The sequence below is a fragment of the Sphaerodactylus townsendi genome, linkage group LG04, assembly GCF_021028975.2.
Source record: "Sphaerodactylus townsendi isolate TG3544 linkage group LG04, MPM_Stown_v2.3, whole genome shotgun sequence".
Taxonomy (NCBI): Eukaryota; Metazoa; Chordata; class Lepidosauria; order Squamata; family Sphaerodactylidae; genus Sphaerodactylus; species Sphaerodactylus townsendi.
The window spans coordinates 58575912-58589242 of NC_059428.1; the positions used below are offsets into that span (position 1 = coordinate 58575912).

The following is a 13331-nucleotide window of genomic DNA, read 5'->3' on the forward strand; positions in this document are numbered from 1 at the left end:
AAACTTTATTTATTGCAAAAACTGAGGGCGGGGGGGGGGGGCAGGAGAGACCATCTGCCACCGGAAATAATCACTCACCGCTGAGCCCCCACGTAACCCGCAGTATTGTTCTCCGGGCGCTCCATCCCTCTCTCTCTCCGGGCGCTGCCTGGTTCTGTCAGGCTGCCAGAGCGGAGCTTCTTGCTGTACGGCTCCCCAGCAACAGCCGCCGCGGCCATTTCCCATTCTGCCGCTCCTCCTTCTCCGGTCTCTCCCACCCAAGCCCAAGCGAAAAGCCCAGCCTGGTCCCTCGCACTCACCTCTCCGGAGCGGCCCCAACGGCGCCAGCCCCTGTTTGTTTCCCAGGCTCTGCAGTTCCGTCCGCGACTTTGCTAGCTGCTCAGTCCCTCTGTGCTTTGGTCCCTGGAGGGAGGCTCCGAGCGCGCGCTCCGCCGCCGGCACCCACGCGCTGCCCCAGAGCAGCGGGCGCGAACTCCGTCAATTAGTTCTCGTGCGGAGGGCTCCCAGCGAGCAGGACGGCTTGCTCGGAAGGGGAGGGCGCGAGGCGGGGAGGAGGGAGCGAGGGGAAGGCGAAGCGCCGGTCAGGCTGGCTTCGAAGCAACTCGTGAAGCCGCCGCCTCAGCATGCACGGATTCGCGCGCGCGCGCGCGCTCTCGCGCTCTCACACACACACACACGCCTCTGCTGCTCTCGTCGTCTGCGAGGTGCCTCTGCGTCTGTGCCACCGCTTGCTTTCTCCCCGGTTCGGGGCTCTGCTGCAATGCCTGCGAGACAGTCTTTCAAAGCCTCACCCGCAGCCCGTGTTCCTCCCTCCCTCGCTCGCTCTTTCCCCCCTGTCAGGCCCTCCCTCCTTCGCCTTGCCATTCATCGGCTTAGCCAAGTTCCTCTTTCTCTCCCTTCCCTTCGCTCCGTGGCGGGCAAAGGGAGGGAGACGTGCAAAGGAGACTGAGGAAATATCTTGCATACAGCTCAGGGGAGTATTCTTGGAATGATCTATTAACCTGGGGAGAGAAATGCTGAAATGAAGTTGATATATTAACTGGAAAATAGTAGATCCAGTAGACTAGCAGTAACCTCCCCACCCCCATAAAATATTTGTATTTTAATTAATATTGCAGGCAGCTTTAAACTTACTGGGGGGGGGGTGTAAATATTTTCAGTTCCTGTTCAGGAGGCTGCAAAACCCAAAAGGACAAAAGCTTGAACATCTTGGATTGTATTACCTTGGGTTGATCTGGGAAAAAACTACTCCATCTCTTCTGATCTGTGTTATTCAGTCATAGTCAGTAGAGCAAAATAGAATCTCCGCTACATGCATGGACTAAGGGTGTGGAATGAGATCTGAATCAAATCCACAGGCTGGAAGACATTTTCACCATCTTAATAGTTGTATTAGTGGAACATAGCCTGCGTATGGTTTAAGAAACAGACTTGAATTATTTACTGATTAATAGTGGTGGGAAGGAGATAAAGTCACCATATGCCCTCTTACTTGGCTTCGGAAGCTATTGCAATGCAGAGACAGGAAGAGACATTTGTGAGGTGCACAAATGGACGGAATGAAAAGTAAGTCAAAAGATCAAGGTACAACCCTTGCCATGTCAAGACAAGCAAGCATGTTTGGTGAGTGCTGCAGAGAGGTGAATGTAGAGGTTCCGCCATCTGACACCTAGTCAGACTGGGAAGCAGTGATCTTCCATTCCATAACTTGTTCCATTCCTCTAAGAAGTAGTAAAGACAAAGGTTTAGTAAAATTACATTTCTTCTGAGAATTTTCAAAAGAGAAAAAAATAAACATGTTTCTGTTTAAAGTGTATACCATGAAGTCATGAAGATGCAATCAAGAGAGGCATGCATCAATGTATTCCACAGATTTTCCTATTAATTTTGCTTCCAGCAAGTTCCTGCTCCCAACTAAAGTTTGGTCAGACTTCCTCAAGAATTCTCAAATAGGAAATTGGCAAGATATCTTCTAGTGTGAGTGTTGTCAGTCACTGAGATTACTATAATCTAGTTGTAGCATAATGGACCAGGTGGTTCTTTGTTTTCTGTTTATGCAATTTTGTCTGGATTATATGAGTAAACTGGAGATGAGGCATGATGTGTAAAGAATCTTGCCTTGGGGCAGAGGGTTGACCTTGATGACCATCTGCTCCCTTCCACGCCTTTGATTTACAAAACCAAGGCAGACAGCATCATTATTTGAGATTGCAGAGTACTTGTTTAGGTTAGGACTGCCAATCTTGGAGCCTTGGCTATGACAAGCATACTTCTAGAGATTCAATATTAGTTTTCCTTGCAGGTTAGTAGTTGCCACAGGATGACTGTGGAATACATATTTTCAAAGATCTTATTAAATGAACCACTGACTGGGGCTTTTGTACAATGGCTGCTCTATCTGACTTATTAGTAATACATATTATACATACACACATACATATATATTAGTTATACAGATGCTAAATCACTTAGGATAAGAACTGAATCTGACTCTTATTAAAATGTCCCCTCCCCCAATGGCAATCATATGAAGTGCTGAAACCAGAAGTATATTGGAGTGAGAGGGCAGCCTGTGATACCATATTTAATTACTATTAATTAATTACTGTTGCCTGTTTGCATTGTGCAAAGTTGGGAAGCATAAGAATGCTTTACAAGAATCTGAAACAAACCCAAGACTGTATGTGATCAGTTTGTTCAAGTTAAAACAGTGGTGGGATTAAAAAAATTTAACAACTGGTTGTTTACAAGCACCATTTTAACAACTGGTTCTGCTGAAGTGGTGTGAACCTGCTGAATCCCACCACTGAGTTAAAGCTCAGACTACAAGCTGGATTGAAACTGTATACATGTGCTCTCTAAGCCAGTAGAGGAAAAGGAACCAGAATATAAAACAACATTTATGCTCCTAACATTTCACCTACCAGACTATGGCCACACTACCCAAAAAGCCCACAACAGTCAGTTGATTCTGGCAGTGAAAGCCTTCAACAATACATCTATTTCACTACCATTGATATATGTATTGTTGAAGGCTTTCACAGCTGGAATCACTGGAGTGTTGTTGGGTTTCAGAGGAAGATGGCAGCCACAGATGCAGGAGAAATGTCAGGAGAAAATGCTACTGGTATACTGCCATACAGCCCAGAAACCCCACAACACTCCACTAATGATATAGTTAAAAGCTTGGGAAGAGCAAATAGTGATTTAGGGATTTCTAATTTATTTGTCAAATAGAAATAAAGATTTTCTATAATCTAAAGAGATGCAATATGTTAAATACATCATACAAAATGAAACAGGTAACAGATTTAATTTCCATAACTCAAGTTTTTTTGATGTAGAAAAATAACTGGAATTTTAAATGACTTTATTGGCATGAAAGTTACAGAATGTAAAAATTAGAAAGGGACACATAAAACATGTCCTTTTTCTATACAAACTGACAAAGCATTAAGAATGCATTTAGATCTGCAGTCTAAATACTGATGCAATTTGTGTATTTTACCTCTGTTCACATTGGAATAGTTTTTCAAATTCATGCTGTTACAGCAAGCATGGAATCTGAGAAGCAACTAAAAATGAATAGTGAAAGAATCCATATTATACTTTTGAATATTAATCCTTTGCCAAATTTATATCTAATAGTTAATGGAATCTGTCTGTTTTACTGACGCAGATATTCTGCAACTTCTAGTTTTAAACTTGTGTGTGAGGTAATATGCTGTTGCTATTGAAAGAGTCATTCCATAGTTATTATACATAGTTTATTCTTATAGTCTCCTTTTTCCTCATATGCTCTGGTATGCCACTGAAAGTCACTGTCCTCTTTTAGATAGATAGCTGTGCTAAAAATATACTTCTCACTATTCAGAATCAGAGAGTTCTGTATTATTAACACATAGATCAGAGAGCCATGCTCTGAAGTCTAAGAGAAATAAGCAAAAGATTTGAATGTTGTAGTCTTTTCAAGGTGTGAGCATGTAGAATGTTCTGTACAAATGCTGTAAAGAAAGCTTCATATACTTGCAGCATTTTAGTGACTTGGTCCATGTTTTTTTTTCAATATATCAGCAATCTTTTCTCCTTTTCCATAATGTACTTTCCCTTCCATTTATCTGGTGCAGTTGCATTAGAGCACAAAAGGAGCTTAACCTTCCATGTAGGTGGTACACTCATCCAAAAGATGTTCATCCATAAAAAATTTAAAAAGTCTTCAATATATTAATGTTTAATAATTGTTACTGTAGAATGAATCTCCCTGTAGCAGGGATTGGAAATTTCAGATTCCCTTTCTGGAGTCTGCCTCACTCAACTCTCCCCAGAGAAAAAAAATAAAGCCCCTGACCAAAAATGGAGGGAAACTGTGTGAGAGAGTTTTGACTTTTGCTCAGCCAGACACCACCCTTTGTAGGAACACAACAGGAAAATAGACTGGAACTCTTTGGTAACATGAAACAGAATTTGTAAAGTTCATTTGGCTAGAAATGAAGGCTTCTCAGTTGACTCGAGAGGTTTTAAACGCTTGTTGGTTACAGAAAGTAAAACTTATTTCTGGAGAGGTTATTCAGTCAGTTACACTCAAGTTTTCTGTTTGGTCACACGCAGGTGGCCACTATACTCCTTCTCTTAAAGAGGTTCTGGTTCTTAAGCTTTATCATACACAAAGGTTCTGATTTACTTCAGCTTTCTCTCGCAGAGGTTTCAGCTTTTAGTTGTTACACACAGAGACACTAGATTTTCTCTGTTCCACACCCTTTCCAGTTCACATAACCACCCAAGTCTTAAGACTGGAAGGACTCTGGCTTAACACTCGCCACCTTCCCGTTCAGTCCTCTGTTAAGGCCTAACTGCCCCCTTTCTGGACTGGTCTTCTCCTGACTGGGTTTTGAACTGAGGTTGGACAGACACTAGTCTGGACAGCCAAGCTGCCAAGCACCTGAGCGGCAGATTCACCTTCCACCAAGCCCAGGGCTTTCCCTCACGCTCTTTCAAGCCTCCTCAGCCTGAATAGAGCAGTCTGACTCCTGTCAGAACGTACAAGCAGCGACAGATCTCTCTTCCTGATCTGCACTCAGCTTTCTGGAACCTAGTCCAAGAACGAACCAAGACAAAAGAACCTCAGCACTCAAGCTGCCTCCTTTTCTTTTCCCTGGCAATTTCCTCCAGCCAATCAGGACTGAGCAGGGTCTTAACTATTTCAGGGCAGTCTCTCCCTGGAAACCACCTCCCAAATATGGGCATTTGTCACACTCCCCATCGAAATTAGGAGTTTTTCTGGCATATTTAAAGTCAACTTGAATCATATGAGAGACCCACTTCTCACCGGTGTCTAAACTTCAGAAATAAGTTTTGTGAAACTTTCATTAGAGTTACTAGATTGCAACATAGAGAACCAGCATTCTTCTTGTACCAAACAGACAAAATAGCTTCACTTCCTCCTTTCTTTTTCTGGTTCTTTCTCTAGGCTTCTTCCTTGTTTCCAAAAGGAATTCAGCTTACTTGGCAAAAAGACCAGGACAGGAAATGGTAGGACCAGCCATGACCATGATTGTTTTCCACTTTATTTGTGCTCTTAAACAGTCAGTCACAAAGACAATATTCTCATAGTTAATATTCTCATCCATCTAACTTCTACCAGGGCTAGTAGAAGAATGTGAGGATATACTACATTTATGGAAAAAATATACAAATATATAAACAGAAGTCTTGTAGCCTTAAAATCTAACAACAACCATTTATTTAGATAGGATGTTATGGACAGTGGAATAGGCTTTTGTATAATGGAATGGAAGGAGCTTTTATGAAGGGAACAGGATTTTCAGCTCACTGTTTATTCTGTGTATTATCTTGCCCTATTAGCATTGTTTTCTACTTTTGTAGTTCTATTTCTATAGTATTTTTGCACTCCTTATGACACATCATGTCTGATACAGATACATGTAAATGAGCAAAATCTGCAAATGCCTGTGCACATCCCTTCTCTGTTGTGACTCCTTGTGGAATAACCTTCCTCTTGAGAATAGCCTTCCTGAGAAGGTCAAGAAGGCTCCCATTCTCCTGGGTTTCCACAAACTATGCAAGAGGGGTTTTCCATGCCAGCAATAGAGTTGCACAGTACTAAATGATTCACAAATTTACTGGGAAAAATTATTAGGGTCTAATTATTATGTAGTTTAAACTACTATGTATAGCTTACTGAAACTAGGATTCTGTGGAATTTGGCATCATTTAATGTGCCATGTTAATACTTATACTTTGCTGCAGTTTTGTTTTTAGACCTCTGGTTGGTTCTACAACCCTAATCCTACTGCATTGTTTATTGAATTGCTCTTCTGTGGACTGAACTGATTGTGTAATACACCCTAAGTCCAAGTGAGAAAGGGGGACTATAAATAAATAATTAATACAAAAATAAATAAATGCCTCCCCCCTCATTGTTTCTCATATTTGTGATCCTAGTTTGTTGTTTATTGGATGTTTCATGTTATTTGATTAAATTGTACTGTGTTATCCAGTTTGCGATTCAGCAAGAAAGGTGGTTCTAAATAGATACACAAAGTTTATTTCTGTTTAGTTTAGTTTATACGGATATTATGAGGATTAAATGGTGGAGTGGAGAATCATACTTGCTGCCCTGAACTTCTTGGAAAAAGAGCAAGATAAAAAATTGTACTAAATAAATAATTTGTAAACAGCAGGGTCAAAGGGGCATAACATGGAGGATTTACAAAGTGAGGGATAATTATATAAAGTTCAAAAGAAGTAGAGAGACCATTTTACAGCAGCAATAGATGATAACACATTTCCTCCAGTTTCCTAAGCTATTTAACACCAGTCATGACTGAGGAGTTTCAAATCCTTGTTAAGCCCTCTGGAGAACGTATCAAACTTCTTGATAAATTCTACAGATATATGTAAGTCATGACAAGTAGGAATGGTATTTCTAGGTTGTTCTATGATTACATAATGGGGAAAAGGTCTAGGTCATTAGAATTTCCATGGTGACACATGATGGAAATGCTATAATGAAATTGTTCCCAGTTCTCTCAGTGTTAGCTGATGGTAAGACTCAGTTTGACCAGACAGGTTTGTGTTAAGGCAAGACATTATTGTATGGCAAATAAACTTTTGTCACATTGATCATAAATCTGATTCAAGGCTGGAGGGCCAAGACAGAAATCTGACTCATCCGACAGTAGCCTGCAACTGCCATCAGAGGGTGTTTCTTCCACCTAGCTGTTAAACATCTGTCTTTCTCCAAATGATTTCTCATTGAAAATGCTTTGGTAAGACTAACATACAAGCAACTGTTGTAGAATGAGCCTACAATATCTACATTTAATTGTGAATAGCCTGGAGCTTTCACTCTGAGGTGTAATGAAGTTCGACACTGGGCTGGAAGAACAAAATCCAATAATAATCAGAAACATTGGTTAAGGTTTCATTACTGTTTACAGAACCCCTTTACATAGTAACAAACTTTACTGTTAAAGGGGGACTGCTTTCCTGAATGTCATCAGCACAGTTATATGAAACATTTGTTGAGGCTAGGATTATCATCTGGCCCTGGCACAGTACATATGCACTTGTTTTCTCATTTGCACTTCTGTTGCACAAATATATTTTGTCAGTATAAAATTCACAATATTCTGTACCTCAGAATATCTGATATTTCTCCTAGACAGCTCATTCACTCATATGGTAACTGACCTCAGTACAGCTTGAATGTCATGAAGCATGTTAATGACAAAATCGTGATAGATATTGTGGTTGGAGATTGGCATCTTATAACATTAAATAAATAAATATTAGCTTTTAATGGGTTGCTGCCTGGAGACCCAGTAGTCTGGGTCTGGGAAGGCCAGGTTCAAATCCTCACTGAAGCATGAATTGTACTGGATGATCTTGGATCAGTCATGCTCTCGTAATGTCCCAATTCAACTTTGGCTAGGGCATGCCTAGACATTAAATTCCAAACATGGATTTCCTGAGCTGTCCTGGTTGACAAGACTGAGGCTGATTCCGCATGGGCCAAAAACAGCGGTGTGAAAACAGTATAAACCCTTTTACACCGTTTTAAACCCTTTTACACCATTTTCACACAGTTTTCACACTGCTGTTTTTGGCCCATGCGGAATCAGTCTGAGTTAGATAAGAGCTTTGCAATATAAGTTAAGATCAACTCTGATCCTCAGGGTTGCAGTGAGGATAAAATGGAGGAGGAAAGACCAATGTTCACTGAACTCCTTGGAAGAAGGGGAAATTAAAGTGTGCTAGATAAATTGTTCCAGCAGCATAGTTGGAGATTAATGTCAGAATCATCATTCTATGACTGTGTCATTTAATGAATTTTAATTTTTCAAATTTACTACTATTAGAACTTTTATTTTTCATACAGGTACTATTTTTGGAGAGCTGTAATTGGTATATGGTTGCCAGCTTTGGGTTGGGAAATACCTGAAGACGCTAGGGATGGAGCCTGAGGAGGGCAACGTTTGGGGTAGAGAAGGACCTCAGTGAGGTATAATGCCATAGAGTCCACCTTCCACAGTAGACATTTTCTCCCAGGTGAACTGATCTCTGTCTTTTGGAAATCAGCTGTAGTAGTGGGAGATCTCCAGCAGCCACCTGGAGATTAGAAACTGTAGAGTGGTAGCATCGCTCCTGTGCAACAAGTTTATGTAATTGGAAAATCTACATTTGCCTCGTTGAGCCCTGGGCTTACTGCCAGTTAATATGTGTCATGAAATCCCTAAATAAAAATATTCCCCTATGGTTTGGGGCATAGTCACCAGGTCTGCATTTTGATACACCACAAAATCTGCTCACAGGCTGCATTATATGACCACTTGCAGATGGACTGTACATTGCAAATTCCAGATATAAAAAACAATAGACTTGTGATGTCTTTAGAACCTTCCAGGAGCCTTGTTCTCACTTCCCATACTGCTCCCTCTGAAAAATACACTTCAACTTGTCAGCCGAAAGTCACCGGGAAGAAATATATTCCCAGTGCATACAAAGAAGTCATTTTTATCATCTATTTGATAATAGGACTGTTCTAGTAAGTATACTGCCAGATTCCTATCTTCATTGTTGGTAATCTGATTTAGGACCAGGACACTAACATATAGGGAAATAAGATTAAATAGAATCCTCCTAGTTTACTTTAACAAGTTAGCATTATTAAAAATAGCACAAACATGGTAAAGCAAAGAAATAAAAGCTCAAATTGGCTCTGGGTCCTCATACTTCTTCATACTAATATAAGTATAAACCATATTTACATGGCTGCTCATGATCTGTGGCAAAATGCAGTAGTTTAATTAATTAACTAAATAAATAGGATTTTGATGTATAGGCTGCCCTTTTCTGTGATGGGCTCAGGGCAGCTTACAACAATAAGTTAACAGTTAGAATTAGCAGTTAATGCCACAGTGAACTATAGTTGAAGTTAAGAGACCCTATTATTCCATCTGTCCTCCTGCCAGAAGATTCTATGAAACCCAGGGAACACATCTTTTGCTATCTACACTGTGTCATCAGGTAGAGGCCATAGCAACTATAGTTCCTCAGATAGCAGGTGTTCCTCTGACTAGACATCCTTGTATTCTCCTGTTTCTTAACGGGGGGGATACAGACCAATCCATACATATCCCAGTTAAAAACTATACATAGTATTATTGGCTCTTACCACAACTTCCACTGAACTACTGAGTAGTTAAGTGGCTGCACATGAAGACCTATTTTCAACAGCAGTGACTTCAGCTTGAAGAGTCTCAGAACTGGTAACTCTGTTAGCCAGGAAAGGATTCTGTGTTTTTCATAAGGTGGAGCTTCGACCAGATCCTACCTTTATCCCCAAAGTTAACTCTCTTTTTCATCAAAGGCAAGATATTAACTTACCATCATTCTGCCCAGGGCCAAAACATGCCAAATACCTGCACATTAACCTGCATAGGGCACTTAGGATATATTTCCAGTATATGGAAAACATCGGAAAAAATGAATTTTTAATTCATTTCCCTAACAGCCCAGAATAAGGGAAAGAGGGTGTCCAGAATCACAGAATCATAGAGTTGGAAGAGATCGCAAGGGCCATCCAGTCCAACACCTTGCCATGCAGGAATACACAGTCAAAGTACTCCTGACAGATGGCCATCCAGCCTCTATTTAAAAATCTCCAAAGAAGGAGACTCCATCACACTCCAAGGCAGTGTATTCCATTGTCAAATAACACTTGCTGCCGCATGAAGGTTAACAATGGGAGGGGGTAGGCACAGCTCTCTAGGGTAGTTGTTCCACAATTGTGAATCTGCCACAGAAAATACCTTATCTTGTGTACCCACCAAAAATAAGCATCTTTAATTGGTGGGATAATCAGGAGGATATCTCCCCATGATCTTAATTCCTGGGCAGGAACATTTCATTACCTTATAGAGGTTGAAATTCCTTCCCGAACTTGTATAAATTTGCCCAGTTCTCACCAACTTAAAAGCAAAATTCTCCCTGATCTGTTGTTAATTTGCTATGCAAATGTTAGTTTGCATTACTAAGTTGTTTCTACCACCAAGTAAACCCTAAGTGAACTAAGAGAAGAGTTATATCTCAACAATATATGAAAAATAAAGTAGGGAAGGAACAATTATAAATGTAAGAAACTATATTTAAAACACAGCATATTTAAAACATAGCTAACTTTAATTTGACACTTAAAACTATTTATGGGCAGTAAACATGATCTGTCCCCCAATGCACAGGGGCATCATACTAAGGGAAAATTTCAAAATTATCTCTTGATTGAAGTGCTCTTTAAAAATATTTTCTCTTTAAGCCATTCCCTCTCTCTCTCCTTTGCTGGTACCATTGCAGAGTGACAGTTCCCAAGTTGATGCTGTCATACTGTGTCTTCTCTTCCAGAACATCATGGCTGAGTCAATTTCAAAGGCAATCATGCTAATTTTGTACTTTGCTAATTAATTAAAACCACATAACACACTTGTAATGATGAATTAAGATTAAAAAACAATCAAGCTTGTTAGGATGTGTGATTGCTAGTGCAGGAATGCATAAAGCAAAATTGGGGGGGGGGGACTAAACATCTATAGCTTAATTATTATTCATAGTCAAATGGTCAGTGTATAAAAGCTATTCCATCTACCTTAATATACAGAACATAGGGAATCCTTTCTGCAGTTGCCTTCCTTTTAGCCGTATGCAAACTATTCCCAGTATTATGCAGGGGGTAGAGTGTTGAATTTGGCTGTGGGAAACCTAGGCACAAATCACAGTTATGACTCTCAGTGGACCACTCTACATAAGAACAAGCCAGCTGGATCAGACCAGAGTCCATCTAGTCCAGCTCTCTGCTACTCACAGTGGCCCACCAGGTGCCTTTGGGAGCTCACCTGCAGGATGTGAAAGCAATGGCCTTCTGCGGCTGTTGCTCCCGAGCACCTGGTCTGTTAAGGCATTTGCAATCTGAGATCAAAGAGGATCAAGATTGGTAGCCATAAATCGACTTCTCCATAAATCTGTCCAAGCCCCTTTTAAAGCTATCCAGGTTAGTGGCCATCACCACCTCCTGTGGCAGCATATTCCAAACACCAATCACACGTTGCGTGAAGAAGGGTTTCCTTTTATTAGTCCTAATTCTTCCCCCCAGCATTTTCAATGAATGCCCCCTGGTTCTAGTATTGTGAGAAAGAGAGAAAAATTTCTCTCTGTCAACATTTTCTACCCCATGCATAATTTTATAGACTTCAATCATATCCCCCCTCAGCCGTCTCCTCTCCAAACTAAAGTGTCCCAAACGCTGCAGCCTCTCCTCATAGGGAAGGTGCTCCAGTCCCTCAATCATCCTTGTTGCCCTTCTCTGCACTTTTTCTATCTCCTCAATATCCTCTGCATGGGTCTTAAAAGTGGTGGTGCACCAGCAAACTTGATGCTGGTGCACCCCTGGGGCCATTTGCACACTTTTGTGCACACAACCCTGGAACTGCTGCGGCCCGTGGAGGCACCTCTGGATGGACAATGAAACTGGATCCATACAATGCTGGATATTGTGATCATATGAAAACATCCAGGATGTAAATTATTAATAGCAATGACGCCTGGATCCTAGCTGTGACTACCAATGCCATTCCAGCCTGGCTGACGCCCATTTTTACTGGCCTCCCAAGAATATACTGGGGTTTTTAAGCTGCCATCTTGGTTGTTTTATGTTGTTTCATATTGTATAAATGGCTTTATCATGTTTTTAGGATGTTTATTATTGTTTACTATAGTAGTGTTTTATGATGCTGTATTGCCGCCCTGAGCCATTCGGGAATGGGTGGGGTATAAATCCAATAAATAAATAAATAAAGTTACGTCTTTCAAAATTCATTGAAATTAGTAGACTTGGAAAGATTTAAACTTTGCATAGGATAGCACTGTGCTTGTACTGAAGTGCTCAGAGCAAGCATATGTTACATATATGTATAAATGCCATTTACAAAACAATGAGGCAGGTTTGTATATTTATTGAGATTTGTCAAAATATGTCATATATTTATTCCAAAGGATGGCAACAAAAGTTATATGCGTTTTTTTAAAAAAAAAATCCATAAATACCTTTAATCTGTATGTGAGTGACTCCCTCTTTTTCTTGGTGGCCCATCTATAAAAATTGGCTTCCTTTCAGATTAATAGGATACATAAAATGAATTTCCTTGTAACTGGCATCACATTACTTTTTGTTATTTTCTTCTCGCTGTTTTATTGTCCTGTTTAAAAACAAAATTTTCCTTGCAACTGTCTTAAGTAATGCTATACCAAACTATGTGAGTAATTATCACTGATTAGTTTTAAAACTTAGCCTCACACCTTTTAGTCTGTTAATTATCCTTGCCAAGGCAACCTAATCTCTTTCCCACTCACATTCATTTTACTCTTAATTCAAATGTCTTCTTTCCCTTTCTTCTTAGTATTATTTTTCTTATGTTAATATAATTATTGTTTATTCTTGTTTTACCAAATACAACACAAAGTTTTCTTTTCTCTGTATATTCATTATATTCCTGTTTCACATTGGTAAAATAGGATTGTAAAGTACAAATGCAAAAAAAAGGATTAGGAAAAGAAAGATCCAATTTGCAGTTGAATTTTATGATCTCTCATGAGCATATTTCTTAAAATTAGTGATAAAATTAGGATTTTATTTCCTAAAACACTATTGAGAAACAGGATAAATGTCTGGCTCTCATAGATTTTATTCAACAAATCAGTAAGTTATTGACAAGTGCTTAATTTTCTGATACCCAATGCAAAGTTGTGGTAGATATCGT

The 13331-nt window shown here is 40.1% G+C and overlaps 2 protein-coding genes across 7 annotated transcripts in view; both read right to left on the reverse strand.

Moving 5' to 3' along the window:
• Positions 1-325, reverse strand: part of SAMSN1 (SAM domain, SH3 domain and nuclear localization signals 1) — a 353573-nt gene extending 353248 nt beyond the window's left edge. For all 3 annotated transcript variants that reach the window (XM_048494497.1, XM_048494498.1, XM_048494496.1), the window contains exon 1: positions 300-325. The gene's annotated coding sequence lies outside the window, so the exon portion shown is untranslated. The remainder of the gene's footprint in view (positions 1-299) is intronic.
• The window catches only part of NRIP1 (nuclear receptor interacting protein 1), an 89915-nt gene extending 89578 nt beyond the window's left edge, over positions 1-337 (reverse strand). For 2 of the 4 annotated variants that reach the window (XM_048494491.1, XM_048494493.1), the window contains exon 1: positions 300-337. The gene's annotated coding sequence lies outside the window, so the exon portion shown is untranslated. Of the gene's footprint in view, positions 1-78; positions 225-299 lie in introns of those variants that run through there. The other 2 variants (XM_048494492.1, XM_048494494.1) reach the window with 1 other exon arrangement.
• Positions 338-13331: the final 12994 nt, after the last annotated feature.